Source organism: Sapajus apella, unplaced genomic scaffold (assembly GCF_009761245.1).
Source record: "Sapajus apella isolate SASKATOON/1434 unplaced genomic scaffold, GSC_monkey_1.0 scaffold18, whole genome shotgun sequence".
In the NCBI taxonomy this organism is placed as follows: Eukaryota; Metazoa; Chordata; class Mammalia; order Primates; family Cebidae; genus Sapajus; species Sapajus apella.
In genome coordinates this window covers 22,532,642-22,557,294 of record NW_022436958.1, presented here as the reverse complement: position 1 = coordinate 22,557,294, position 24,653 = coordinate 22,532,642, and the positions used below count along the sequence as shown (strand labels likewise).

General features: G+C 42.9%; 1 protein-coding gene and 1 non-coding gene across 11 annotated transcripts in view; one reads left to right on the top strand and one right to left on the bottom strand.

The window, feature by feature from the left end:
* Positions 1-24,653, bottom strand: part of TANC1 (tetratricopeptide repeat, ankyrin repeat and coiled-coil containing 1) — a 267,662-nt gene that overhangs the window by 193,250 nt on the left and 49,759 nt on the right. Inside the window, exon 1 of one of the 10 annotated variants that reach the window (XM_032286478.1) lies at positions 6,537-11,191. The exons of the other annotated variants lie outside the window; for them this stretch is intronic. The gene's annotated coding sequence lies outside the window, so the exon portion shown is untranslated. Of the gene's footprint in view, positions 1-6,536; positions 11,192-24,653 lie in introns of those variants that run through there. 10 annotated transcript variants of the gene reach the window in all.
* On the top strand, positions 17,459-17,565 carry LOC116557178. The gene has a single exon (XR_004271391.1). It is a non-coding gene; the product is annotated as a U6 spliceosomal RNA (small nuclear RNA).

The window sequence follows — 24,653 nt, the reverse complement described above, 5'->3', positions numbered from 1 at the left end:
TGGTAATGGCTATCACCTACCAAGGACCTATGGTTCATCACAGTCTGTCAGATTCAATCAAAACAACTCTGCAGGCTGGGTGTGGTGGCTCACGCCTGTAATCCCAGCACTTTGGGAGGCCAAGGCGGGCGGATCACCTGAGGTCAGGAGTTCGAGACCAGCCTGACCAACATGGAGCAACCCCATCTCTACTAAAAAAAATACAAAGTTAGCTGGACATGGCGGCGCATGCCTGTAATCCTAGCTACTTAGGAGGCTGAGGCAGGAGAATCACTTGAACCCAGGAGGCAGAGGTTGCAGTGAGCTGAGATTGTGCCACTGCACTCCAGCCTGGGCAACAAGAGGGAAACTCTGTCTCAAAAAAACAAACAAAAAAACCCAAACAAACAAAAACACTCTGCAAAATACACAGCACTGCCCCAAGTTTTCAGGACAATTTTGTAAAAAAAAAAGAGACTTCAAAAGTTAAACAATTTCTAAATTCCACAATAACAGATTGGGTCTATGTATTTATTAAAAGGGCTCTCTCCTTAGATACCCTTTTTTAAAAACTAAATATGATGGAAAAGGGAGTCTTAGGAAGAAGCATTTCCTTTTCAGAACAGGGCAAATGAAGGGGCCTAAGAGGAAAAAAAAAAAAAATACAGAATGGCCGCGTCTCAATTTACAATTCATTGTGGTACAGCACAAAACAAGTCCATCCATGCTCCAAGATCAATTTAACAGAATAAAGAGGGTCAATCATGGTGGCTCATATCTGTAATCCCGGCACTTTGGAAGGCCAAGGTAGGAGAATGGCTTGAAGCCAAGAGTTCAAGACCAGCCTGGGCAACATAGCAAGAGCCCATCTCTACAAAAAGAAAATAGTTCAGTAGACTCTGCTTTCATTCACCCGCCTATACCTAAAAAGGTTCTGTATGACTTTTGTAGATCATATCCTTACCTGTTCTAGTTTTACTAAGGACTAATAAAAGTTAGATCTATATGTACTATCTTTATTAACAAGGTCTTTTATTGCCTTTTCTGTCTGTGCAAGAATGATCAGCATCAACATCAGAAATCCAGAAGAATTTCTAAGCTCATACTGTTGTTTACAAATGAAGAGGGATCATATGAACCAGCAAATGATCAATTCCCCAACTGAATACAACTTTTCAAAAATGCCCTTAATCGGAAAGCACGTTCCTGTACAGCAGTCCATTTCCTTCTCATAAAAACCCTGTGAGGGCAAGCAGCATGATCTCACTGTCCTCATCTCAGGCCACCCAGCTAATACACAGTTCACGGGAGAGCCACGGCTGGTACCTAGATGAAGCCACAGATGGCATGGACCATCAAGGGTCATTTCTTTACCACTGATTACAAGAAAGAATATATGTCAACAGATCCAAAGCCAGATGCAGTGGCTCACGCCTGTAATCCCAGCACTTTGGGAGGCCAGCGCAAGCAGATCAAGAGGCCAAGAGATCGAGACCATTTTGGCCAACATGGTGAAACCCTGTCTCTACTAAAATACAAAAAACTAGCTGGGTGTGGTGGCATGCACCTGTAGTCCCAGCTAGTCAGGAGGCTGAGGCAGGGGAATCGCTTTAACCTGGGAGGCGGAGGTTGCAGTGAGCCAAGATCACGCCATTGCAGCACTCCAGCCTGGCAACAGAGCAAGACTCTAAAGGAAAAAAGAAAGAAAGAAAAAACGTATGTTAACAGATTCAAATACGAACAAGACCAGTTACTGCCCCCAAAAGTCAATCTACTTGCCAGAAATCTACAACAGTACTGTGGAATTATGGAAACAACTCAAAACAAGGTGGCATAATAACAAAGGCAAAGGTGTTGGGGTCAGGTCGACCAACACCAGCCCGTAGTTCTAAACCCCAACTATATCATGCTTTCCTTGCCCTGTGCCCCGGACCTGCACTTAAGCTGACTCTAGATTCCTCACTTGTAACAGAGATGACACATCTCAGAATAGCTGTGAAAAATCATAAATAAAACATGACAAGTTTATAGGACTATACCTAGCATGAATGTTTATTGTATAAATGGTCACTAATGTCTTGTTACACCTGTTTATATAGGCCCAGTGATAAGTTTTATACATTTATAATTAAATGTTAGTGGTGTGAACCCCCAAAATTTAAGACAGGTCTCAGCTAATTTAGAAAGTTTATTTTGCCAAAGTTGAAGATGCACACCCTTCAAACAGCCTGAAGAAGTCCTAATGACAGGTGCCCAAGGTGGTCAGAGTACAGCTTGGTTTCATACATTTTAGGGAGACCTGAGACTTCAATCAATATATGTAAAATGAACACTGGTTCAGTCTGGAAAGGCAGGACCACTCGAAATGGGGAGGGGACTTCCAGGTCACAGGTAGGTGTGAGATAAATGGTTGCATTCTTCTGAGTTTCTGATTAGCCTTTCCAAAGGAGTCAATCAGGTATGCATTTATCTAGTGAGCAGAGGGATGACTTTGAATAGAATGAGAGGCAGGTTTGTCCTAAGTAGTTCGCAGCTTGAATTTCCCTTTTAGCTTACTGATTTTGGGGCCCAAGATATTTTCCTTTCACAGTGGAATGACTTAAGTTTGCCTTTTCCTTCTTTATTTAGGAAATTAGGATGATAAAATGTAATCAGCAATTTAAAAATGGGGCTGAGGGAGGGCTGAAGGATGAGTCACAAATTTCTGGCTTGAGTGACATGGTAGAAAGTAGTGCCAATGACCAAAATGGGAAAAGCAGACAAGCATAGGGTGAGTGGTTTGGAGTAGGGAGCAGGAAACAGGCAATAATTAGGGGGAAATGAGTTCAGTTTGGATATCCTGAGTTAAAAGTACCTATGAGTCATCCAAGCAGAAATGTCCAACAGATTGTCTGAGAGGAGAATGAACTCAGAGAGACTTGGGGGTCTGTTGAAGTGTGGAGAGCAGCTGAAGCCACAGAATTATTGAGGTTTCCCCCAAAAAGGCTGAGCAGACTAAAAGACAACCACCAAGTATGAAGCAGGAACATACAAGGGCAGACACAGCAGGACCTAAGAAGAAATTAAAGAAGCCAAAACAAAGCAGTCGAGAATGGTGCAAAGGGGCTGGGCACAGTGGCTCATGCCTGTAATCCCAGCATTTTAGGGAGGCCAAGGCAGGTGGATCACTTGAATTTAGGAGTTCGAGACCAGCATGGGTAACATGGTAAAACCCTGTCTCTACAAAAAATACAAAAAAAATTAGCCGGGCATGGTGGCTTGTGCCTGTACTCCCAGCTATTTGAGAGTCCGAGGTGGGAGGATCGTTTAAGGCCAGGAGGTGGAGGTTGCAGTGAGCCGAGATGGCACCACTGCACTCCAGCATGGTTGACAGAGCCAGACCCCGTCTCAAAAAAGAGTGGTACACAGGAACCCAGAAGAGAAAGCTTTGATGAGTATTGATGAGTAGTATCAAATACTACAGAAAAGTGGTATCAAGGGCTAACAAGTCACAACAGTGTTCAATGATCAGAGGCCATTTGGGACATGGACAAAGGCAGTTTCTATTGAGGCCAAGGAAATCAGGAGATCAGCCATCTGTAGGGTCAGTCCCTCCTAAATGGTAAAATTCTTTAGCTTCAAAACTGAAACTTACCATTCTCCCTCAAACCGACCAAATTAATGAAACATCAAATAGCAACAGGTTGCAAGGTTTTCTTTCACAGAAAAGGAATTTGCAAAAGAGATGCAGTCTAAAACCACAAAACCGTTTAACATGATCTTTGCTGTTAAGTTCCCATCTACTTTCTAAAGCTGCTCCCAGGGAAGGAAAAAAATTAGTGAATTCTCTGCCAAACAAAAACTGCAGGGGGAAAAAACATAACTTTCTAAATAAATTTCCTTTCTGATAAATCTCTAAGGGCAATACACTTAAATTGCTATTTCAATGTTACTTTGAGAAATGTGTTACCACGGGAAGACAGGTTTGGTTTCAATAGGCAAATCTCTTATATAATTCCATTTAAGCAGATTTCTACCTGGATTTCTCAATAAGCCTAAACTCCGGCTGAATTTAGTAAATTGCTCTTCCATGTCATTTTTCTTGTTCTTTGTAGTGTTAGAATCATAGAAAATGCTGTCCCATGCAATTTTAAGTTAAAATTATAAAATGGTTTTACGATATAAATTACGGCACAAGGGAATGTTTGGGCTGGCAGTGTCAACTGGTTAAACAGGTCAGTGGAGCTCAAAACATTTCCCCTAAACATCTGCTCAGGCTAAGAGGTTTTTAAGTTTACTTCCCATACAAATATTTTTCAAAAGTTAAATATCTCAAATATTAATAACTACTATAGAATTATCATTAATACATAGCAAAAAATTTGAGGATCTGACACTTCTGAAATATGTTCCCCTAAAACTACTACTCACGCTTTGTACGCGTCACTGAATTTAAGCAGGCAATCTCTCCCGATGTTCTGGTAACTAATTTTATGTATCCTTCAAACTCTTTATCATATGTGGCTATCTTATCTATTTATTTATGAGACAGAGTCTCACTCTGTCATCCAGGCTGGAGCGCAGTGGTGCAATCTTGGCTCACTGCAAGCTCCGCTTCCTGAGTTCAAGTGATTCTCATGCCTCAGCCTCCCGAGTGGCTGGGACTACAGGCGTGTGCCACCATGCCCGGCTAATTGTTTTTTGTGTTTGTTTTTTTTTTGTATTTTTAGTACAGATAGGGTTTCGTCATGTTGCCCAGGCTGGTCTTGAACTCCTGAGCTCAGGCAATCCCCCCACCTCAGCCTCCCAATGTGCTGGGATTACAGGCATGAGCCATCGTGCCTGGCCCATATGCGGCTATCTTACTTCATGATATACATATACTATCACCTCTTGTGGAGCTTTAAAACAACATCATCAACGTAGCAGGGACTGCTCCTTCCCCAAATTCTAGTTCAACATACCTCAGGTGAGTCCCAGCATTCCTAATTTTTAAAACTTCACAAGAATTGTGATATGCACTCTGCTGCCCTGCCCCTGTGGAGACACTCTACCTTTTGGCAGGATCCCCCAAAGTTCTGGGGAGCAACGTGGCCACTGCATTCCTCATGGATAGCAGGGTATGACAGAAGAAGTAAGTGCAGAAAATGAAATCCTGCTGGCAAGTCACACAAAACAGATGGCAGAGTACACAGGCACATCTCATAGACATTTCAAGAACTCACAGCAATTTGGAAGCTCCTTTAACCTTGACCCCCAACCCCTTGGAGCAGTATTTCCAACACCCACAGAGAAGGGAGCCTGGTCAGTTTCTTCAACGCCCCCACTCAGGCATTTAGTCCTGGATGTCTTGGAGACTCCTGTTCACTGCCTCCTCTGTGCATGGCTGAGCATAAATAGCCACAGTCTTCCAAGCTGTGCTCATTTAAGATGGGATTAGAGACACCATTCTCAACCAATTCTCTTTCTTAAAGGAGGGAATATCTGAGTCCTACTTACATGCTACTCACTGGAGACAGAATGCAAATAAAAAGATGACTTGAACAAAGATCGTATACATTAGGAGCCTCCAGCCTCACCAAACCTCTTGAAATCGTTTTGAGACAGGGTCTCGTGCTGTCACCTAAGCTGGAGAACAGTGGCACCATCAGAGCTCACTGCAGCCTCAATCTCCTGGGCTTAAGTGATCTTCCTGCCTCAGCCTCCCATGTAGCTGGTACTACAGTTGCTGGCCACCATAACCCAGCCATTTTTTTGCTTTGTTTGGTAGAGATGAGGTCTGTGTTGCCCAGGCTGGCCTCAAGTGATCCTCCCACCTCAACCTCCCAAAGTGCTGGGATTAAAGGCATGAGCCATCATTCCTGGCATTAACATAGGTATTTCTGTTTCACAAGTTACACATAAGACTACAGTACAGGAAAACCTCAGCACACGGTTAGCAAGCCACACAACTAGAAGATCTTCCTTGAAACCCAGGGGAAGAAGAGGGATGAAAACACAAATAAGTTAACGGGACAGTCTGTAGAACAGGCACGAGGCAGAACCGATGCCAGCTGTAACTGACGTGACCCCAAAAAGCCAATCTATGGAGAGCATTTGAGGTAAGGCAGCCTGTAAATGCTCCCTTATTTTTCTGTCTTCCAGGAGCTATAAGGAGCCTTGTCATTAAACTTTACAAAGTGTTTCATGGGGAATGAAGGGTAGGAGAAAGAAAATGATACAGACTAGACAGCCAGTCTGAATTTATTAAAAATCTGAATTTTTTTTTCCAGTGGTACTTCTGACAACTGTACTTATGCCAACTGTAAACCAAGATACTAAGCCGTTCAGTCAACATATATTAAATGTTTTCAATGGAAAAGTACTGTGCTAGACACCATAAAAAAAGAGACCCAAAACTCTGAAATGGGCATAAGTCAATAAAATTAGAGAAGCTTCAAAAGAGTGTGCTAAGCATGCGAGTTATTAAAAGTGCTTTAACACAGTAAGATAATGATTTTAAGTTTTTTTCTTTTTTTTTTTTTTTGAAGAAATCTGATTTACCTCAAAATTTTCAGAGAATAACACATCTCGAATACCTGGTCTGTCAGAGCATGGATTCCCTATGAGCACGTCCCTGGTCTCACTCAACTCTCCTCACCCCACATGCCACTTGCTTGCAACAGAGTGTGATTGTCTCCCTCATTCAGGGGTGCCCATGCGCTCCTCCCAACAAGCTGACCACAGAAAGCTGGCAAGAGAATTGGAAAAAGGAAACTTGTCAGCACTCTTACCCTATGAGACAAGCAGCACAGTTTATAAACACCAGCTCTGACCTCCCTGAAAATCCCAAAGCAGCAGTAAATGGAGAAAAAGACATCACATATACATACTGTCAAGCCCAGTAAAAGCAGAGTGACCAATGGCTGGGCAAAATCAAGAGAATTCATTCCTTTTTCAGACGCCCACTGTCCAAGCTGAAGCAGGACAACGGCTGAAAAGTCCCTGCTCTTAAGGTACTAAATGCATCCGGTTTATCGCCACTATCTCAGGTTTTCTCTTTATGTTATGCTAATGGGTTTACAGCCCAGTCCACTATGAAATGTTTTAAAGATTTAAGATAACGTGCCAAGAACTTCTCTCAAACCCTGAGTGTGATAAAGTCCTCCTGAGCACGCTAAAGTCCTCCTGAGCACCTCCTTCCTGTATCTCCTGCCTCACCTCTCAGGAGTCCCAGGTTTCTACAAAATTCACCATTCCCAAACACACCACTCAACCTCGACCTCTGCTTTCTCTCTTCAGTCAACCTGAAACCCCCTCTCCCTCTCTGGAAATTAGTCATCCTCCAGGTACAGCTCAAATATCACCTGCATGCCCATGCTACCCCCATGGAATCTCGCCAGCCCTTTCCGTGAGCTCAGAACACCTGGCTGGCCCCTGAGTTGCAGCACTGGCTTCATTCCGCCTGAGCTCCCCTCCTCCCAGTCTCTCCAGGGCTGGTCTTACCTGGCGGCATCACCCACCACCCTCCTGCTCTCACTCTCATCACAAGCAGAAGCAGATGCTCCATATGCACTTGCTGATTAAAAGATTCCAACAAGGAGCTCCCGAGACTGACCCAGGCCCTATCTCCCTGGGAAATGTCCTTTTTACTGCAACACCTATCCTGGAAAACGTTCTTTTTCAGTGGTGCTCTCCATGTTCAAACACACCACCAACTAGGCTCCTGCCCAAGTCAATCCTGCTGGGCTACACTGCCAAAAAGAATGGGATCATGTGCAGTCATGCTTGGGCCGACAAAACCACCTTGGCAGGGCACCGGGAAGCTAATAGGTTTGTGCATGCCAAGGCTGGGTGGAGGCCTTTCCTCCTCTGAAGTCTGTTTAATGAGGAGCTCTAGAAGACCTGCTGCCTTCCTCACCAGGACTTCAAAGATGAGAATGGAGCACAGAAGCTTTTCTCTGGAAGGAAACCAGAGAGTAATACGGAGGATGAGTTCAGCCTTTTTCCACTTCAGGGTCAGCTGTCTCATTTGAGCCAAGTGCAGAGGAGAATCCTACGTGAACCAGGTGGTCACCTCCATGTCAAATGCTTAATGTTTCCTCAAAAATAAAGGCCTCAACTCACGTTCAGTGACAGCTTGCAAATGCTCAGAGAGCTTTTAAGCACCCTAGGTTTTTCCTACCTGGGGTTGCTGACCTCACTGGCATAGTATCTAAGCATTCACTGCAGGACAGCACCACCTGGTGAGCAGTCATAGCTCAAATACCTGAGGTGTCCTAGGATAGGCTCATAAAAGGGAGAGGGCCCTGGCAGCCATGAAGGGAATCGTCTCCCAGCTGCTGCGTGTCCTTTAGCCAAGGCTCTTTTCATAAAGCACACCTCAGCAGAAAAGGCAGGCTTCTCATCTGTCCTAACCACAACCGACAGATAAATATAAAAGAATACCCATCACAGCCCACAGCATGCCCGCTCTCAGACCCTCTGTCCAGAGGACCCACAGACATGTGTTCACCCTTAAAATTAAATCTAATAGGTCATGTACACATGCACCTTCTCCCTGGCCTCTTCCCCACCCATTTATAAAACCACTTCTGTAAGGGCAGCGGGTGAAAAGTCCTTTCTGAGTTTAAAACTACAAAGGCACCACTATAAATTACAGTGTCGCAGAGGTCCCATGGGAGGCAGCTTCCTGAGAGGAGGAGGACTGTCCCTCCAGCCTGTTTTTGTGGTGATGTGATCACAGAGTTTAGATTCTGTATTTGGTCCTACATGGGTTTTAAGGGCCTTCTGCAGTAATTACAGAAAGGAAAAAGGAAGGTCAATGAGACCGGAGCAACTCTGAGTGGTGTCTGCGAGGTTACTTATAACTACAGCCAGGTCACCTACCAGACTCAGAAAAGAAACTATGCCTTGAGTTTTTGTTGTTGTTGTTCTTCAGAATCAATTTTAGATTAGCAAAAAAAATCATGAACTTTTACTAACCTGTTTTGGCATTCCTCTGTTCAAAGGCCTTTTTCAATGCACAGCCAATATTTGGGTCCATGATAGTTTTGCAAAAATGAGCATTACACCACAAAATATTCTCAAGCAAAAGATGACAAAATACACTTGTTGTGGAAATTTTTATGAACTAAAACACAGGAGGTAAAAGTCTAGCTGAATGAGGACTTCAACTGCCCATTGATAGCTTTTTATTTTCAGATCTAATTTCCCACTGACTCAAAAAAAAAAAAAATTCATAGAGAATTATCACAGTGTACCTACTGGTCATCACTTTCTTGCAAGGATGAACAGAGACACTTCAAAGTTGTTTATCCCATAGAAGTATTCATTAAAAAAATTTTTTTTTCTTCCAAAACCCTTCTAAAAGCCTAGCATTGGGCCTCCTCAGACCACAAGACAAAGGCTACTGTATGTGTTCATGGACCAAAGTGCATCTCCATCAGTTCCATGTGACGGTCCAAATCCTCCACTTGTAAAGGGTTCTGCAGCAATGACCGTAAAGTGAGGCCCAGAGAGGCTAAACTACGTGGCGAAGGCCACTCAGGCACAGCCAGAGCTAGTTCATGAGGACGTTCGAGTCACACTCAACTGGAGCAGAGTGGAAACAATACCACAGAAATCCTAAAGCAAATAAAAGCAGCTCTTCTTTCATTTTGAAAGCTGCTGCTTAATAGAAGGCAGGCTTACATAACAGAGGAAGACGGGAGAACTTCGTGGGGATCTGTCCTACATTTGGGGCTTGAGGAGCAAAAGGCATTAAACACACCGATTTCCATCCCAGATTGGCTTCCATTTCCATGAGACAGGTGTCCTGCTAGTACTGTTATACCTATCAACCTCCCTGGGGCAGCTTTCCATCCCACGGCCCATGAGAAGCTCCTAGGTAGCTTAAAAAATTCTGAGGCCTGGAAGTAGTGAAACAGGATCTCTGGGGATAGGGCCCAAACTTCACTGGTGCTTTTCAAACCTGACCAGCTGATTCTAATGTGTAGCCAGGATTGAGAATCACTGCACCTGACCAACTAGCTGTTTCTTTTGTCTTCCTGATGGGATCAGGTGGGAAATATTTATGCCTCAAAAAAAGGGGGAGAGAGCTAAAGAAAGTTAGAGTGAACAATTATTTGCAAGTGATGATCACTCGGGTGGGTGCAAGTTGTGGCCCAAGGAAGAAGGCAGGAGGAAGGATAGACTGGGCCATTCCCTAAGTGAGCCCTGCATGGCACTGTCCATTGAGTCCGGCTGCTTTGGCAGGTGGAGGCAGGGGCAAGAAGTAGCAATTCAAAGCTCACCTGTAAAGAATATTTCCATTAAGTGTTAACTCTGTGAGAATTGATATGATGGTTTTCAGATGTGAGGAATTTACTGACCCACTGTATTTGCCACTATGATTTCACCTGTTATTCAAATAGTCCTAACAGTTATTTTTGTTTTTTACTTAGGACCCATATTTTCTTGCTCACCAAGTCTGACAAATCACAAGTCATTGAAGGATAACTACTTAGAGCCACAGTGCCTGAAGAACAGAGCTTTCTTTGGTATAAAACTAGCTGTTGCACATGCAGGTTGAATGGGACCTTCATTTTATGAGCATCGTTATGTTTTCAGATGTGACAGAGACTGGATAAGAAAGAACCTGGGGTGAAGACTGCAGGAACACCGGCTCCAGCTGAGGTGCTAATCCAGCTGTCACTCCCAAGTCCCTTCATTCTTAGGGCTACCTGCTTGCTACCTGCTCTTCTGTAACAGAGACAATCACAAGACTGTTGAGTTTAGATGCCTTTTCCCCAATTTCTGTTTATCATGGGAAGGAAATTCATCTGCTTTGCCTTACCCACCCTTTACCAATGTTTCCCAAAGTGTGTCCCATCAGTACTAGAGCAACCTCGGCTGTTCCTGGGCACCTCCCCTCCCCCGCAGCCCATGGGCAATCACACCTGGAGCCCAAGAGACTGCATTTGCATCAACCACACAACTCAACGATCTGTGAACCAGTCACAAACTTACAATTCCTCCTTTGAAATGAGTTCCTCAGCTGTGCTGATACATCTGTCCCTAACCTCTGCCACTTCCTAACTGGTGATTCACAAACTCATCCATGCCCACTTACTTGAATCCTACTTGCATCCCACCCTCCTGGCTCCAAGCCCCTGACTTAAATCACTCTTCTCTGAACTCACACAAGATGCAAAAGCACCACTTATAATTGAGAGTTTCAGGTCTGTTAGTCCTCTCTCCCAAAGACAGCTAGGCTTCTTTTTTTTTTTTTTTTTTTTTTTTTTTGAGACAGAGTTTCACTCTTGTTACCCAGGCTGGAGTGCAATGGCGCAATCTCGGCTCACCGCAACCTCCGCCTCCTGGGTTCAGGCAATTCTCCTGCCTCAGCCTCCTGAGTAGCTGGGATTACAGGCACGCGCCACCATGCCCAGCTGATTTTTTTTTGTATTTTTAGGAGAGACGGGGTTTCACCATGTTGACCAGGATGGTCTCGATCTCTTGACCTCGTGATCCACCCGCCTCGGCCTCCCACAGTGCTGGGATTACAGGCGTGAGCCACCGCGCCCGGCCACAGCTAGGCTTCTTGATGACAGGGTCCATGACATCCCACTGAACCTTTTGCAGGGCTCAGTACATTTAGACTGTAAGAACAGTGGCTGACAGACAGGCCAAGCCCTCGCTCAGTCCTGGGTCTTCCTCCATTCAGCTTCTTCTCATTTTCCTTGAGAAAACTTTCATTCTTTCCTTCCTGTGACAAAATTGATTCAGGCAAGAGTAGAAAAAAAAGGCGGGGAGGCCTATCCAAGACAGAAGTCATATGCTGCAACCTCAGCTTATCCACAAAATACCAGGAACCAAGATGCAAGGAAGTCTTCAAAGCTGCCGATATCTGGGGCTCAGTTCCTGCGCAATGCAGAAGGGAACTTCCCAATCCTCACACCGACCCCCAACACCCCTTCTAAGGCACTCCCTCAGTGCCCTCCCACTGTCTTTCAGATTCAATTCTAACAGGAGGGAATATGTGATTTTCCCGGCCACTGTAAGGTAAAAAGAATGGAGGGGCAGTGTGATATGGGCACAATGACAGCCCTGAGAAGCTGTGACTGACAGGAGAGAATTTATAAAATTCAAAACAGTAGATTACAGGCTGTTACAGTTTTAATAGCCTTTCAATCCCCAAATGCATCCAAGGACACCAAAACAAAGCATTTTAAAGCAGAACAATACTTGAAAGATGACCCTGAGCACCAAGAAAAGGTTACTTTGCTCCCAGTGTGTTTCTGCCACTATATCCAGGAGAGATGTCCACATGGCTAACCTCAGTCCACAAGAACCAAATGTCCTCAAAAATAGGAAGGGGACTGTATCCAACTGCAATGTGCTGTTTCCGTGTGGTCTCTAACACCAACAGAAACCAGGATGGGTTTTCTCAAAAGCACTGCCATTCTGATCTGGAATGTTCCATCTGAGTACTCTCCCGTTCCTTATTCTCATCTACCTTTTCTTATGGTATCTTTGAGTAAAGCTCCTCACCAGATGATAAACTTCTTTGAGCAGATGGACTACGCCTTTGAATTGATGACATGCCCCTACCTCCTCCTAAGTCACCAATGAAGCCTGATTAATCTCTGCTTCTTCAATCTGCCCAGACACCTAGGGCCATATGACCTTAGGAAACAAGGCATTTGAATTAGAGTGTTTTTAAACAGCCTAAGCATTTCTATACTCTCTAAACGTATTAAGTTTCCAACTTTTTTAAAGATGATAAAATTGGTTTAAGTGTTAGGATTCTGTGAGCAATGAGCCAAGCTTCAGTTGACTTTGGAATTTAATCTGTATGACAAACAGAGCCAAGGAATAAATTCTGCACTGTTATGTGTGCTTATGTGAACCACAAAGGCTAGGGTGAGTTTTCCCTTGATCTAAAGCAACCTAACCTCAAAGATCTTTAATCATTCATCTACTCAGAATGGATTATTGGGTGATTTCATATTTATTTCTTTTTTCCAAAGCTCAGCTTCCTGATTTATATATTTATTTCTTGATAAGTTATAGCACCCAAAAGCACCAATTTGCTTTTCATGAATGTAAATTCTTTCCTGAATTTAACTGACAGTTCTGTAATAAAGGGTTATAATTTACACTTCAGAAAAATTGAGGAATTTGTTTTGTCTAAATTGAATTTAAAACTATATCCACTTCCAGATTCACATAACCAATCCTCAGTTTTCAAGCTCATCACTGAATATATCCCTAAGATCTGTTCACTTGCAAGCAGGCTAAAAATGAGCTACCAGGACACTAAAAACCTCTCTATTTAGGTCTAGGCTATCAGGACATTCAGGCCTGGCCTGTTGTTTTTAATGTCCACAGCCCTTCTTTCCCCACAGCTGAAGCCTCTTAACCCTCGCCCCCACACTCCCCTTGCTGGCTCAACCCAGCGGGAATTTCTAAGATAGAGATTTAAATAGCTCTGGCTAAGCTGCTCTTGCTGCTTAATGGCAGGCCCTGACCTTGTATCTAATAACTTGGCTTCTTGTTCCTGCATTCCACAGGCCTAACCCACCCTCTAGCTCAACTCTGATAAGGAGCCTGAGATTCTCTCTGGATAGCCTGCTGCTAACACCTCCGGGGCTGACGTGCTGCCTTGCTCTTAGCAATCTTCCAGGAGACTCGAGGTCATTCTGCATCCAAATGGCCAGAACAGGTCAGGGGACATGGGTGCCAGTGTCAGGCTACTCATATACCCTGAGCCACCAGCCCTTTCCTCCTGACACGTGCTCTCCCTCCCAGCTGCGGAGGCTGGATCTGCTGCCCTCAATTCTGAGCTGGGGGTTCCAGGCCCAGTACCTCAGGACTCATGAGGAAATGACTCATCACAAAAAGCTGAGGGTCCTCTGGCCAGAACACAAGTCACGAGATCTGGATCTTAGCTGTCAAAAAATGTCAAAAAAACAAAGCCTCAACAACAAACTGAGAAAACAGGATCTCTCTCTTTCTGGAGAATTCAACACCCCAGTGTTGGTTTTAGGGATGCTGAAGCCACTGAACCCTCCTTTACTAGTTTTAAGGTGAAAACTGAGGAAAAGCAGAGAAATGCCCGCAACTGTGTCTTCTCTGAGTAGAGGAGAATCAGAGAGCTTTTTATCAACCACTTCAAGGCTAACACCCATGGTTACCGAAATTACAACTATGAGATAACTTCTGTCCTAGGAAATCAAGTCATCTTCTAAAACAAAGCTAAATGTGTATCTGCATTTTTATCAATATTCTTTAAAGATCCAGACAACTTAAAAATCCTAGGTGGTTAAACTGTCTTACACTTTAGAGTAACATAAAAAACAGCAGCCTTCATTTTCTGGTCAGGTTATTTTTGTAATACCTCTTAAGTTCAACAAAATTCTAGCATTTTTTGCTTTCTACTACTATTTTGTAGAAAGACGTTCTCCCCTTGGCTTCATATCTTTGCTTTTTGATCTTGTTAACAATCCAGAAAATTCCAACCTTGCAATTTTTTTTCCCACCCCTGGGAAGGAATAACACACAGTCACTTAAAAACCAAAAGCAGTGTCAACACTTCCTCAATGACACAGCTGCTGTGAGTGACCAGTGAATAAAACGGTTTTTGCAGGGAAATGGTGACTTCTCTCCAAAATAATTCTCAACGTTATTGAAGACATGATCAAAAAGAGTACAGAGGCCTGGTACAGTGACTTAACACCTACAATCCCAGCACTTTGGGAGGTCAAAGCAAGATCACTGCTTGAGGCCAGGAGTTCAAGACCAGCCTGGATAACACAGCAAGACCCCGTGTCGCTATGTTAAAAACACAGGCATGGTGGCACATAAGTGCAGACCTAGCTACTTGGGAGGCTGAGGCAGGAAGGATCACCTGAGACTAGGAGTTCAAAACTAGCCTGGGCAACACAGTAACACCTTATCTCTACACAAAATTTTTTAAATTAGCTGGGTATGGTGGCATGCACCTATAGTCTCAGCTACTCAGGAGGCTAACATGGGAGGACTGCTTGAGCCCAGGAGTCCAAGGTTACAGTGAACTATGATTGTGCCACTGCACTCCAGCCTGATTGACAGAGCAAGACTGTCTCTAAAAAATAATAATAGGACATTAGTTAAGCAAGAAATACTAAGTACTTATGATAAAGCACAGTTAAAATACTCAAACTATAAGGACACCTGATTTCAAGAGAAGGTGCCGAGACAGGAAAGAACCCACTCTGCACGCCATGAATAACATGGAACAATGCACATGTTCCATGTTACAAACCTTCATAAAAAAACTGAGGCATATGATCCAACAATCTCATTTCTGGGTATTTATCCAAAAGAATTGAAGTCAGGATCCCAAAAAGCTATTTGCACTCCCTATGTTCACTGCAGCATTATTCACAAAACGAAAATGTAGAAGCATCCTAAATATTCACTCACTGATGAATGGATAAACAAAATGTGATATATATATATATACACACACAACACACACACACACACACACACACACACACACACACACACACAATGGATTATTCAGCCATGAAAAGGAAATCCTGATACATGATACAACATGAATGAACCTTGAAGACATTATGCAAGAAAAATAAAACAGTCATAGAAGGACAAATAGCACATGATTCCACTCTTATGAGGCATATAGAATAGTCAAACTCAGCCAGGCACTGTGACTCACACCTGTAATCCCAGCACTTTGGGAGGCTGACTTGGGAGGATCACTTGAGGACATGAGTTCGAGACCAGCCTGGGCAACACAGCAAGATCTCCATCTCTACAAAAAAATCTATAAATTAGCTATGTATAGCAGCACATGCCTTTAGTCTCAGCTGCTTGGGAGAATCACTTGAGCACAGGAGTTTAAGTTATAGTGAGCTACAATCAAGCCACTATACTCTAGACTGGGCAACAGAGTGAAAGACCCTGTCTCAATAATAATAATCATCAAAAATAAATAGTCAAACTCACAGAAGTAGAGCAGAATGGGAGAGTTGTTTAAAGAATATAAAGTTTCATTCACAGAGGATAAAATCGTTCTAGAAGTCTGCTGCATAACATTGTGCTTATAAGTTAACAATACTGTACACTTAAAATTTTGTTAGGAGTTAGATCTCATGTGTTTTGTTTTTTATCCATAAGGTTTTAAAAATATGAGTATATAAACTCAAGGATTTAGATTACATTGGCTTCAAAGTTCTTGTCCTTTCTACTGTTTCATTTTGTCTACATGCAAGAGAAGTATAAACAGTAAAGATCAGGCTGGGCACGGTGGCTCACGTCTGTAATCCCAGCACTTTGGGAGACCAAGACGGGCAAATCACATGAGGTCAGGAGTTCGAGACCAGCCTGGCCAACATGATGAAACCCCATGCCTATAATCCCAGCTACTTGGGAGGCTGGGGCAGGAGAATCACTGGAACCCGGGAGGCAGAGGTTACAGTGAGGTGAGATCGTGCCATTACACTCCAGCCTGGGCAATAAGAGACTCCATATCCAAAAAAAAAAAAAAAAATTAGCATATGCTATAGTTTGAATGTGTCCCCCAACTTTTATGTGTTGGCAACTTAATCCTCAAATTCCTATGTGGAGTGGAGGTGGGGCCTTTGGGAGGAAATAAGGATGAGATGAGGTCACTGGAATGGGGTTCCCATGATAGAACTGGGGGCTTGAGAAGAAGAAGAGAGACTTGAGCTGACATGCATACTCTTGCCCTCTCGCTATGTGATACCTTCTGCTATGTTATGAGGCAGGAAGAAGGCCCTCATTTGAAGCCAAGCAGATGCCAGCATCATGCTTCTGGACTTCACAGCCTCCAGAACTGTGAGAAATAACTTTTTCTTTTTTATAAATTACCCAGTCTGTGGCATTCAGTTATAGCAACTGAAAATGGACTAAGACAGAAAATAGGTACCAAGAATGAGGTCACTGCTATAACAGCTGAAAATGTAGAAGTGGCTTTGGAACTGGGCAGTGAGGCTAGAAGGGTTCGAAGGAGTAAGCTAGAAAAAGCCTATAATTGCTGTAAGTGGAGCATTAGGGGAGATTCTGATGTGGGCTGAGAAGACAAGAGCTAGCGGAAAGTCTGAATCTTCTTCAAGATTGCTTCAGTGGTCATGGCCAAAATGTTGGTAGAAACTTGAACAGTAAAGGCCATTGTGACAAGGCCTTAGACAGAAATGAGGAACAAAGTATAGGAAACTGGAGTAAAGGCCATCCTTGTCACAAAGCAGCAACAAGCTTGGCTAAATTGTGTCCATGCCCCAGGTCTTTGTGAAATGCAGAGCTTGAGAGCAATAAACTAAGATATCTGGCAGAAGAAATATTTAAACAGCAAAGCATTCAGGATGCTGCACGGTTATGGTTATTTTTGACCACATCCAGTGAGATGTGAGAGCAAAGAAATGACTTAGAGACAAAACGTATATAATTTAAGGAAAACAGAATGGGAAGACTTCAGTACTCTGTAGTCTGATCACATAGAGTGAAAAAGGTGCTTCCTTCAGCTGCACATATACTAAAACTGGACCAATACACAGAAGATTGGCATGGTCCCTGTGCAAGGATGACATGCAAGTTCATGAAGCATTCCATGTTAAAAAAAAAAAAAAAAAAAAAAAGAGTGAAAACTGTGTTCAGGAGAGGAAACAAGGCTGTGGCTAGGTGATCATTTGTTAAGGAGATTACTATTGATAGATGAAATTATCAAGAGAATGAGAAAAAGAAAACTGGCATTTCAGAGATCTTTGAGGCTGTCCCTCCCATCACTGGGGTCCAGAGCTCTAGAAGGGCAGAATGGTTTCAGGAGAAGGACCCAGGTACCCTCCATGGGGTTGCTGCCCAGGGCCCCCTTGGGTCTCTGCTTTCTGTATCCCAATGCAGCACTCCTCAGCCACTCCACCACTAAGCAACCCCAAGGGCAGCTCAACCCAGCACTCTAGGAGATACAAGCGGCACGGACTAGCAGCATGTACCAGGCTCAGGATATTCCAAGCCACCCTGGGACTCTACAGAGTCCCTACCAGCAAGAAGGCCCTCCCAGATATAGCCTCAAGACACTGGACTTCATAATTTCCAAAACTGTAAGAAATAAATTGTCTTTATAAATTGCTGAGTCTTGGGTATTCAGTTATAGCAACAGAAAAAGACAGCATATAATTAAAGGCTAGAGTGTGGGGTAGAAAAAATGGAGAGGGACAGGAAGCCAAAGAAGCTGAGGTCATCTAGGAAAGCCTCAAAAAAAAAAAAAAGACAACAAAGGCCCAACCCTAAAGGATCAGCAGGGACCGCTACAAGCATCTGAGTAAGGACACTGTGCTGGGTCCATGCCAAGAAGGCATGCTAGGCAACAGCTTTTTTTTTTTTTTTTTTTGAGACGGAGTTTCACTCTTGTTACCCAGGCTGGAGTGCAATGGCGCGATCTTGGCTCACTGCAACCTCCGCCTCCTGGGTTCAGGCAATTCTCCTGCCTCAGCCTCCCGAGTAGCCAGGACTACAGGCACGCGCCACCATGCCCAGCTAATTTTTTGTATTTTTAGTAGAGACGGGGTTTCACCATGTTGACCAGGATGGTCTCGATCTCTTGACCTCGTGATCCACCCGCCTCCGCCTCCCAAAGTGCTGGGATTACAGGCGTGAGCCACCGTGCCCGGCCGGCAACAGCTTTTAAAGGCTGAGGAGGACATGACCTAAACACTGGAAGCTAAAAACTGAAGCAAGGCCAGACGCACTGGCTCACACCTGTAATCTCAGCACTTTGTGAGGCCAAGATAGGAGGACTGCTTGAGGCCAGGTGTTCAAGACTATGCTGGACAATAGCTACACCCTATCGCTACAAAAAATTTAAAAGTTAGCCAAGAATTGTGGATACCCCCGTAGTCCTAGCCATTGGGAAGCTGAGGCAAGAGGATCACTTGAGCCCAGGACTGGAGGCTTCAGTGAGCTATGAGCATGTCACTATATTCCAGCCTGGGCGATAGAGTGAGACCCTGTCTCTACAAAAAATAAAAAGAGCAAAAAACACTGAAGCAAAATCAAAGGAATTGGTCAGAGTAACCTAAACCATTTACAATCTAGCTCTCAGAATTTGAATGTTCACTGCATCCCTGAAAAGGCCTTTATGTAAAACAAACAAGCAATAAAGAAAGTTTTAAGGTACAGCCCTCCAGACTCGCTCCATGGGGCCAGTCTGATCAGTTAAATGATCAGAAATAAGACCAAATAAATAGTATAGCATTTTCAAAGAAATAAATAAAAATATGGCATTATAGTGAAGTCCCATGTATCCAACATCCCTGAAAAATGTAGTGTGCCCCCCCCAAAAAAAAAAAAAAAAAATCCCTTAGATAATGAATCCTGTGTTAATGGGAGAAATCTACATATGGACTGGGTATTGATGAGTCTTAGGGAATTATCCTCATTTTGTTTTGTGTTAATGACATGAGGGGGATCTTTATTAATGAGCTACAGATACATACTATTTACAAAGGGAATTACATAATGTCTGGGATTTGCTTTAAACTGCTGGGGATAAAATATAGATCAAATGTTGCAGAATGAGTATCTAGAAAGCTAATGTACAACATGAAGACTATAGTTAATAACATTGTATTGTTTACTGGTACTTTGTCAAGAGAGTAGATTTTAGGTACTCTCACCACAAAAAAAGAAAGAAGGAAAGGTAACTATATGAAATTAAGGGCATGTTAATTTTCTTGACCATAGTAATCACTTCACTATGTATATGTGTATCAAGCTAAGTACAGTTACCAGTGGCTTAATGATAGGGATGGAGAATGGAAGTGCGGGATTCAGCGTCAGCATCACTGTGTGAATGTGAGAGTGTACTTACACAAATCTACAAGCCTGGGCTATATACTACAGCATGTTACTATCCTGAATACTGGAGGCAAATGTAGCACAAGGGGAAGTATTTGTGTATTTAAACATATCTAACCATAGAAAAAGCACAGTAAAAACATGATCTAAATATGATCTGAAAGATTTTTTTTTTGAGATAGTCTCACTCTGTCACTCAGGCTGGAGTTCAGTGGCACGATATTGGCTCATTGCAGCCTCTGCCTCCCAGGTTCAAGCAATTCTCCTGCCTCAGCCTCCTGAGTAGCTGGGATTACAGACACGCACAGCCATGCCTGGCTAATTTGTATATTTTTAGTAGAGATAGGGTTTCACCATGTTAGCCAGGCTGGTCTTGAACTCCTGATCTCAAGTGACCTGACTGTCTCAGCCTCCCAAAGTGCTGGAATTACAGGCATGAGACACCGCGCCAGGCCTAAAAGATTTTTTTAAATGCTGCGGCATAGAGTACTTACCACAAATGGAGTTTGCAGGACTGCAAGTTGCTCTGGGTGGGTCAGTGAGTGGAGAGGTGAGTGAATGTAAAGGTCTAGGACATTACCGTATACTACTGTAGACTTTATAAACATTGTACACTTAGGCTACACTAAATTTATTTCAAAAATAAGGTAACTGTACTATAACATTATAATGGCTACCATGTCACTAGGTAGTAGGGATTTTCCAGTTCCTACTATAATCTTATGGGACCACCATTGTATATGCATGCCATGTTGTGGCACATGACTATTTGCAAAAACAGCAGGTTGTAGACCTTAAATATATATACTAAAAAATAAACTGCTCCAACAACAACAACAACAACAAAAGCAATGTAGGGCTACTGAAACAAGATTGACGAAGTGTTGATATTTGTGAAGCTGGTTGGTAGATACACGATGGTTTGTTATATGCCTCATTACTTGTATATTTTTGACAATTTCTTTTTTTTTTTTTTTGGAGACGGAGTCTTGCACTGTCGCCCAGGCTATAGTGTAGTGGCGCGATCTCGGCTCACTGCAGTCTCTACCTCTTGGGTTCAAGCAATTCTCCTAACTCAGCCTCCCAAGTAGCTGGGATTACAGATGTGTGCCACCATGCCCAGCTAATTTTTTTGTATTTTCAGTAGAGATGGGGTTTCACCATGTTGGCCAGGATGGTCTTGAACTCCTGACTTCAGGCGATCCACCCACCTCGGCCTCACAAAGGGCTGGCATTACAGGCATGAGCCACCGCACCTGGCCTTATTTTTGACAATTTCTATAATGACTTTTAAAAGCCATGAGTGGCCAGGAGCCATGGTGCATGCCTTTAATTCCAGCACTTTGGGAAGCCAAAGTGGGAGGATTGCTTGAGCTCAGGAGTTTGAGACCTGCCTGGGCAGAATGGTGAAATCTTATCTCTTTCAAAAATGCAAAAATATATCCAGGCACAGTGGTATGCGCCTGTGTTTTCAGCTACTCAGGAGACTGATGAGAAGATCACTTGAGCCCGGAGGGTGGAGGGTGCAGTGAGCCAAGATATACCACTGCACTACAGCCTGGGTGACAGAGCGAGACTCTGCCTCAAAAAATAGGCCATGGGTTACGAATTTGGTATAAAGTTTTCTCTAAAATTTGTCAGAATCTGTCTATTTTACATATACAGATCTCTCTCGCTCTCTACCTAGAATGTCCTTTTATTTTACCTGGACAACTCCTATTCATTCCCCATGACCACAAGGCATTCCTTTCACTCAGAAGCAGAAGTCTCAATTTTCCCTATGCTTCCACTATATGCCACTCATCTCATTATGTAACCCTTAGTATACTGACTTATATTTGTATATGAAACCATGTGCCCTCCTAGGCTGTGAACAAGGAAGGGACCCTAATGTGTTTATCATCACACACTAACCCCTGGTATATAGTATGCACCTGATGAACATTTGGGTCATGAACAAGACCTAGCCCAAAGTCATCAAAAACCCAGTTGTCCTGCCAAGAGATCTTAGGAATGTCTGTCAAGCCATACAGCCTGTGTGCTTCCCAAGCTGATGATCTTACCCAGTCAGGCATGCCAGCTTCTCCAGGCCACCTCTATTTCTACTTTCCAGCTTGTCATTTCTTATGAATAGAACCCCAGAACAAATGTCCTTAATTCAAGTAGCCTCCAGATCAAAAACAAGAGGTCCTAGGCACACACTTAGGAGAAATGTAAATACACGCTGGCACGTACCCTATACATGCACTACGTATTCTGAACTGCTCAGAGGGCTTCCCTGCTTAACTCCCAAGTTGCAGTTGTGAATGGGATAACAACAGCGTCAGATCAGACATGGTGGCATTCTGGCCACACCTCCAGGATGACACTGCTCCATCAGCTTTCAACAGCGTTCAATGATAAAAACAGGAATACCACCAAAGGTTGTTGGGAGCAAGTAAAATTATGTGTATCAGGATTTCAAATTTTTAAGTAACAGAGCTCTTTTTTCCACAGTTCTGAAATACTGAAAAAGACACTCATCTCTCCATTAACTTATTGTCAAAATTTTTCAGCTGTCTTAATTTAAGACAGGTTTTAAGGTTTTTAATTTGTTTTAATGGGACTTTACATGTCCTGAGAATTCTCAATTCTTCCTCAAACTTGGACTTATGACCTGTATATCAGATTCCAGCCCTTAATTATATGCCAACCTATACTGTTTATACATCTCTTGAATGTGGACAGTATAGTAAAGCAGAAAAGACTGAAAGTTTCAGGTAAAAAAATCGAACTGAAGTTCAGCATTTCCTTAAATTTTAATTTCAGTTATATTCTGTTAAATTTAAATTAAGTTACCATTTTATTTTAAAATGTCTCCAGCAAATTTCTGAATGCAAAATTACTTTTTCTTTCTTTTTTTTTTTTTTTTTTTTTGTTAAGAGATAGAATCTTGCTACATTGCCCAGGCTGGAGTGTAGTGGCTATTCACAGGCGTGATTCTAACACACTACCACCTCAATCCCCTGGGCTCGAGCACCACTGATCCTCCTACCTCAGCCTCCTGAGTTGCTAGGACTACAGGTACATGCCACCTTGCCCAGCTACTTCCCTATTTTTAACAAGTTCTACCAGAAGCATAGATTACTTTGGTTATCTTTCAAAAAGAAAAGCCTAAATAATTTTCAGCTGAATGAGAGAAGGGTACAAACCCTGCCCTCCCCACTAGAAATGATCTTAAAACCACTGATGTCTACCTACCAAATTATATGACAAAAGTCAAGGATTACTATATCATTATGTGTAAACTACGCTTTAAAAAATTTTTAGTTACTTTTACATTTTCACTTACAGTATTATCTATAAGATGATCAGATCGTTTGGTTTAGGGTTCTGTTCTAATGGAGTGAGGTCTCTTTTCTTAGCCACAGGTAACTGCTAACTCCGGGCATCTCACAAAGGCTAAAAGACAATCCAAATCTATACTGGTACTAGCAAACCATTTTGAATACCTTGGTAATGACTGGTAGCTCAGAAGATTTCTACGACTGACACATTATATTACACTTTAATCCTACCTTTCCACAGATGATGGAAAGATAAAAGTAGAAGCATTATGGTATCTAAAAAGACACTATTGGACCAAAGGCCAGGGGAAAAAAAGAGACTGACTATACTACACAACAGGTGTGTCCAAGAAGGTTGTCTATATCACTCAATAGATATTTGTGTCCAAAGGGCTCTGGCTGTACCATACAGCAGATGTATGACGTTGGACTAGTGTCTTAAATTCATTGCCCTGAACAGCTTCATGGGCAAAGCCAGTAAATTGTATCAGATATGTTCAAGTCTTTCTGAATCTAAATTCAATTCAAATCCACAAATTCTTAATTGACTTCACACTAAAAAAATAAAGCAGGTAAAACCCTTAACACAGTGGCTAGCATACCGTAAGTATGTTGTAAATGCTGTGGCTGTCATTGAAATAAAGAAGTTTATGTTTGTATGTGTTACATATAGCATATATTTAAATTTCTCTGGTGGGACTTTTTCTGAAGGAAAAAAAATTGCTTTAAAGTGCTATTCTAAGGCCAGGTGTGGTGGCTCATACCTATAATCCCGGCACTTTGGGAGGCTGATGTGGGTGGATCACTTGAGGTCAGGAGTTTGAAACCAACCTGGCCAACATAGCGAAATTCCATCTCTACTAAAAATACAATTAGCTAGGTGTGGTGGCATGCTCCTGTAATCCCAGCTACTCAGGAGGCTGAGGCAGAAGAATCACTTGAACCCAGGAGGCAGAGGTTGCAGTGAGCTGAGATGGCACCACTGCACTCCAGCCTAGGCGAGGGAGCAAAACTCTGTCTCAAAAATAAAAATAAAAAGTAAAGTCCTATTCTACTCAGCATTGTTAATTCAAAGGAGCCCCCCATGAAACAATAAATTATTAGGTCCTGAATGAAAAGATATTATCCTCTCAAAATCAACTAGTTTTTTTTTTGTTTAAAATTAGATTTTCTCTTGGTAGCACTCAGGAAGACATCGTGAGCGCTTTCAAGACTCATTTGCTCAGCACACATTTACTAACAATTGCTATATGAAAGCTGCAGCTGCACCCCTGTAATCCCAACACTTTGGGGGGCTGAGGCAGGTGAATCAGTTGAGGCCAGGAGTTTGAGACCAGCCTGGCCAACATGTCAAAACCCCGTCTCTACCAAAAAATACAAAAATTAGCCAGGCATGGTGGCAAGCACCTGTAGTCCCAGCTGCTTTGCGAGCAGAGATCGTGCCACTGCACTCGAGCCTGGGCAACAGAGCAGGACTGTGTCTCAAAAAAAAAAAAAAAAAAAAAAAAAAAAAAAAAAAAAAAA